Source organism: Glycine max, chromosome 16 (assembly GCF_000004515.6).
Source record: "Glycine max cultivar Williams 82 chromosome 16, Glycine_max_v4.0, whole genome shotgun sequence".
Lineage (NCBI taxonomy): Eukaryota > Viridiplantae > Streptophyta > Magnoliopsida > Fabales > Fabaceae > Glycine > Glycine max.
In genome coordinates this window covers 29,435,654-29,442,414 of record NC_038252.2, presented here as the reverse complement: position 1 = coordinate 29,442,414, position 6,761 = coordinate 29,435,654, and the positions used below count along the sequence as shown (strand labels likewise).

At 37.5% G+C, this 6,761-nt stretch overlaps 1 pseudogene; it reads left to right on the top strand.

The window, feature by feature from the left end:
- Positions 1 to 998: 998 nt before the first annotated feature.
- Positions 999 to 3,372, top strand: LOC100792066 (1-(5-phosphoribosyl)-5-[(5-phosphoribosylamino)methylideneamino] imidazole-4-carboxamide isomerase, chloroplastic-like; annotated as a pseudogene).
- The last annotated feature ends 3,389 nt before the right edge of the window (positions 3,373 to 6,761 follow it).

Genomic DNA, 6,761 nt, shown 5'->3' with positions numbered 1-6,761 from the left:
ATTGTAAACGTCTATCTCTTTCAAGAGAGATCATCTTCTTTTTCTTCTCTTTCTAACCAAAGGACTAAAAGACTCAAAGTCTCTTGTTGTAAAGCATCTGAACACAAAAGAATGTTTATTCTTGTGTTTCAGAAATTATAAAGGATTTGCGAGATAGTGGAACTCCCTAGAGGGTTTTTTGGGGACTGGACGTAGGCAACGGACTTTGTCGAACCAGTATATAAAATTGTGTTTGCATTCTCTCTTTCCTCAAACTCTTTTATTTATTATTGCTTATTATATCTATTCAGCAAATTTAATTTGAATTATTATTTAGATATTCATTTTAAAAGGAATCTTGGAATTTGGGTCAAAATCTGTATAAAAATTTTAATTGGGGGATAGTTTATAAAATTTTAATTCAACTCCCCTTCTCAAATTTCTAAGACCACTTGTCCAACAAAAAATACTAAATAAATACTTGTTATATAATTCATTAATTTTATATAATTACTTAATTATATGATTTAAAATTAATTTATTATATATAATATTTTTTATTAATATAAAAATAATATTTAATTTAGTTTAAATTTAAAGATAATAGTATAATTTTTTTTATTAATTTATTAGTTTTGTTAGAAATTTTATTGAAAGGAATTCCATTTATCAAGTGACTCTTATTTCTTAAATATATAATAATAAAAATAGTATTTTGAAGTTAATTTTATAGTTAATTAATAATAATAATTAAATATATTTTTGGTTCAGGTAATGTTTTACTTTTTTAATTTTGGTATTTGTAAATTGTGTTTAGTTTAAGTATTTATAAGTTTGTATTTTTAATTTTAATTCTTATAAACATAACTTTATAGAGATTAAAAAATAAAAATAGAATATAATTTTTAAGAGACTAAAATTAAAAAATATAAATTTACACAGAATAAAAATTAACAAAACTACTTATAATAACCAAATTTGAAAACTGGATAAATTTATTTTTAAATTAAACGGACGGATCTTTTTCTTCCTTTCCAGATTTAGCCTTCTGCTACAAAATAGGAGCACGAGGAGTGGCGGAGGACGAAGTGCACGGCGGCGATGGTTAACGACGAAACGGTGCGGCGGTGTGCTTTGTTATAGTGTCCGACAATCGAAAATGCGCAATCTCGCTGAACCTCATTTCTTCCGGGTTTTCGTCTTTCGCCCCAATAAGCCTCCTTTTCTCACTCTCTCCTCACATTCTAGTAACTTCTCTCTCTCGAAGATCTCTTCCTTCCATCCAGTGCGCAGTTCAATTCCGCCCCTGCATCGATATCCACAAGGTACCGCCGCACTTCGTCTTTCTCAAAATTAATCATTACTCCCTCGGTTCCACATTATATGATGTTTTAGAGAGAAAAAAAATTGCTCCCAAATATATGTCGTTTTATAAGACGAATGTTGCATTAAATGCATATCCAAGATTACCCTTAATCCATACTTAGTGGAAGTAGTATATTAGGAAGTTACCTAATGTTTAATTTGAAATCCAACAAATTGTATTTCTTAATACTTATGCCAAAATCTTTAACGTCGTATAATCTGTAACGGAGAGAAGGAGTATTATTTTGTGACATGGTGGCGTGCGTTTATGGCAGGGGAAAGTGAAGCAAATTGTAGGCTCTACCCTTCAAGACTTGAAAGGGTCCGATCCCGTTACCAATTTTGAGTCTGACAAGTCAGCGGCCGAATACGCCATGCTTTACAAGCAAGATGGACTCACAGGTGGCCGATCCTTTCAGCAAAGCTTCTGCCCTTGAAGCATTGCACGCTTATCCCGGTTGGTATTGTCGCTGCCCACTCCTTTCTGCCATTTGTGCCTTAAAGCTAATTATTTTTTGAATGTGATACAAGGTGAAGGTGATATGAGCTGTTTCCTTGATTTTCAACATATTTTTCTTCAAATTGGTTGAATGTATTAGAGGAGTGCTGACAACACACTCTCCTTTACAGTATTAATTAAAAGTTATTGGAAACTACACAATCATCAGTGTGGTTCATCTAAATAAGAAGCAACACCTACATAATTTTGTGATTTCCAACAAATTTTGGCTAGTGGTTGAAAGCGTTAGAAAGAGTGCAATAGAGAATGTGTTACTAGTATTTCTCTAAGTATGAGAATGAGACCCACCAATAGGACCCACTTATTTAGTAGGACCTGTATCAATTTCATCCATTAGGTGAGAGTTGTTTGAGAATGTATTGCTAGCATGATTAGCATCATGCCACTAAACATCTACTTGAAAAAAAGAATTAATTTTCAACCATTTAGTACAGTTTTGCATAACGGGGAAACTGAGTGTTTTAGTTTTTTAAAGAGCTCTCCCAAGAAGCTAAAAATGGTTATTAGTTCTTCAATAAGCTAATTCAAACACATTATCTTAAGAAGTTTTGCACTATTCGTTAGTTATAGGGTGTCACCTATCTAAATAAAAATGCAAAGCTTTCACTAACTATAGTGATATAGTGCCTTTTGTTTCCTGTCACTGTAGTTTAACTGTGGATTGAATTTACACTACCAAGTAGAAAAGTAAAAAGATACAGGACATAGATTATTTGGCTAATGTTCAATTACATCTTGTTTTTAAATTGTCATCTATTGGGTGATTTTTTTTTTCTGTTTTGGCCATTTTGTTTATGCGAGATGATCTGTAATGGTCTTCAAAGTGTCTATGCTATGCCTATATATATAGCATTCCCCGTGTCTTTTATGGTTTATGAAGGGTGAGTTTTAGGCTGAAACTAAGTGATTTATTTATAAGTGATTCTTATATAAGCAAAAACTATTTTAGTTTGGTTACGATTATAAAAAACACTTTTTTAATTAAAAGTGATTATTAACTTGTTTGGATATGACAATAGTAGAAGTATTTTTTTATTTCAAAATTACATATAAGACCTTATAAGTAATTAAGATATGCATTTCCAAAATTTCTTAACAGCATTGCCACTTATGCAAATTCTATAAAAGCACCAGATGTGCAGGATTACAGAAACAGAAGTGTGCCACCAAAGAGGTTTACTAAGAACTCACATTAACCTCATATCATGTAGATGAAGCTGTTAGCATATACATAACCCACAAGGCCACAACTATATAGAAAAGGCTGCACTTAGTCTAATAAAAAACAAGAATTAACTTGACAGATGACAAGTGTTATGTCCTAGTATCCGAGAACTAGGAAGAACTCCTGAAGAAGAGAATAGAGAGGAAAGGCTTCTGTTATTGCTATGCATTCTTTCACAAATTACATTTCTATTTATAGCGCAAGAATGCTAAAGTTTGTTATTCTAATTCCTCTATGTTCCTATGCAGGGAAAATACAAATAACAGAAAAGATTCAGGATTGATTCTTTGTAGCAGACAGGTATCTTCATGAACCACTAACAAGCTGCCAGCTCAGCGTTTGGTCCCAAAGGAGGTTACGAAATCCTCCAGATGGTGAGGTTTGTGCAATTTCCTTTTAGCCCTGAGGTAAGTGTTGGTCTGCTCCTTGTCTGCTGCATCTTTGCTCTGTTGCTGATTCATAACATCCCCTACCGCATCTGGAAGCACCTTGTCCTCAAGGTGATATTCCTCTTTCAGCTTGGTCCAAGATTCCCAAGAGGTATCTTCAGGAAGCAAACCGTGCCATTGCACCAAGACTTGTAATTCGGGCCCATCTTTGGAGGAAGCCCACTTGGTAGCCAATAAGACCAAAGGGGTGATAATGGGCTCATGTCCACTGAATGGTTTGGGAGACTGTCAATGGGGATGGGATTAGCAGAATTCTGGTGGAAGGCCTTAAGGAGCGAACAGTGGAATACGGGGTGTATGCGGGAATTTGGGGGTAGCTCCAAGTGATAAGCTACTGGGCCTATGTTTTCGAGTACCCGGAAAGGCCCGTAATAGCGTTTGGCTAATTTGGACTAAACTGTGCCGATAACAGTGGTCTGACGCCATGGACGGAGTTTAACCAACACCATATCCCCGACCTTGAACTGGACCTCTCGCCTCTTAGTATCCGCAAAGTGTTTCATAGTCTGTTGGGCCTTAAGGAGCTTCTTCCGGGCTAATGCAAAGACTGCTTCACAACTTGTAAAAAAATCATCAACGGCGTCAATATTTGAAGTGCCGAAAAGATAATGAGGAATGGGCGGAGGCGGTTTCCCAAAAGTAACTTCATACGGCGCCATCTCCGTAGTAGTGTGAATGGAGGAATTGTATGACCATTCAGCCCAAAGGAGGAATTTGCCCCACGAAGAGGGTCGTTGATGAACGAAGGATCGCAGATACTGTTCATTGACCCTATTCAAGACCTCTGTTTGACCATCCGATTGCGGATGATAAGCTGAGCTCATTCGAAGCTTGGTGCCGAAAAGTTTGAAAAGCTCCTGCCAGAATTTGCTTAGGAACAAAGGATCCCGATCGAAGACTAAGCTGTGAGGCATGCCATGGATTTTAACAACAATATCCAAAAAGAGATGAGCCACTGTGGAAGCCGTATGGTTTGAGTGGAGCATTCCCAAGTGGACTCCCTTCGAGAAACGATCCACTACAACCAGAATAATAGAGAACCCACGAAAGGATGGCAAGCCACCAATGAAGTTTAATGACAGGTCTTCCCACGGTCGTGCCAGAACTGGTAATGGGCACAGTAGATCGGGGCTTTTGCGGTGATTGTATTTGGTCTGCTGACAGTGCAGGCAATAAAGGATGAAACTACGCACATCATCCTTGATACCTTGCCACATAAAATTCTGAGTTACCCTCGCCAAAGTCTTAGTAATGCCCATATGCCCACCAGTAGGTGTGGAATGAAATTCCTCAAGTAGCAGAGGGATGAAGCTGAATCCCTTAGGCAACCAAATTCGGTGTTTCTGCGAAATGAAGTCCACAATGGTGCTATACTGAGGGTGAGCAGCGGGATTGTCAAGGATACTCTATCGGAGTTCAAGATAAGCAGGGTGGCAATGAAGCTCAGCCTTCAAATCCTCCATAAACACCAAATGAGGCATGATCAACGCCAATAATTGACCAGAGCAATTTTCAGGTATCCTGGAAAGAGCATCAGCCGTCGCATTTGACTTTCCCGCCCGATATTGGATTGAATAATCAAACCTGAGGAGACGAGCTAAGTATATTTGCTGCTCCGGCGTCTGGATGGCTTGGGACATTAACTCTTTAAGGCTTCGATGATCTGTTAAGATGACAAAGGAATGTCCTAACAGATATTGACGCCATTTCTTGACGCCGGCGGTGATTGCGGCAAGTTCTCTCACATATGTGGAAGATCGGAGCAGTTTGGGGGAAAACGCCTTACTGAAGAGCATTGCGAGGGCACTGCCCGCATTCCAACCCCAGAAGCGTCAGTCTCAGCAACGAAGGGTTGAGAAAAATCCGGCAACCCTAGTACCGGGGCACTACACAGGGTGTGCTTAAGAGCATCAAACGCCTGTTGAGCTGTAGAGGTCCACTGGAATTGGTCCTTCGCCAATAGCTTGGTTAAAGGAGCCGCAATCGAAGCATATCCCTTAATGAAACGTCGATAAAATATTTGATAACATAGATGCAGCAAACCAGAAAATTAAGTAGCTAACCTCAAAGGTTCAAACCCCAAATAAAATATTTGATAACATTGATGCAACAAAAGAAAATAAAACAAAATATTAGTGTTGCTCGCCCCACTCAACAATAAATTGTGATTTGCCTTCAATCATCCCAACTCCCAGAATCATCAAAAAATCAAATCTCCAAAGACCAGCTTAAGAATGGATCAAAATGTTGAAATACTAAAGCTGGATATTCGGACAATCATAAAAAGATGAAGAAAAGCCTTTGCCTTGAACCACATCCATGAAGGATTTGGTGTGCAAATTACCCCCACCAGCCAACAATTGAAACCACACACTACATACACAACACTGCAGCAGAAAATTCTCACTTGTTCCCTATATAACATAATCTAGATCAAGAACCCCCAATTTTCAAACAACAATCACAAACAAAATTAGGGATTTCATTCTAAATTAACCCAAGCAACAAACATGTACAAACCAAATTAGGGATTTCGTTCTAAATTAATATGAACTCGCATGAATTGGGAGGGAGACTATAGCGGAGGTAACCAGGCGACTGTTGCGGAGCGACACCAGGTGCTAGGTCTCTCGATGGGAGAAGATGGAAACCACTAAATGAAGGTTGGAAGAGTGCGTTAAAAACCGGGGTATTTGTGTCATACATCTTCCATAGGAGTGTCTTCCGTGTTTTTGCAAAATTGCTTCCCCACCAGCTTATTTTCAGCTTCTGCTTTTTAAAATAAGTTTATACAAACATCTAAAATTTTATAATAAGCGCTTTTTTTATTATAAAATAAGTGCTTTTTTCTTTTAAAAAAAAAGCTTAACCAAAGTACCAAACTCACCCGATATCTTTAAAACTTTTAGATTTTTCCTCCGCTCAATTTAATGTGGAGGACTGGTAATATTTAGGTGGTCTGCAAGTCGGAGGGGGACTAAATTCTGAAAATTGTTTGAGTTACATTGAGAAAGGAGCAAGCCATGTCATTGTCACATCTGTAAGTCATATCTTTGAGTTGTTCAATGTTTTCATCTCATTATCTTTTATCCAATATTCATTGAGAAAAAAAACATGTTTCATTATATATGGATAGGGCTTCTTACTTAAATACACTCTCATTATCCGCATTGTATATAGCACTTGGTCTGCAATCATGAAGAGCAGTTTCCCCCTTTCATAT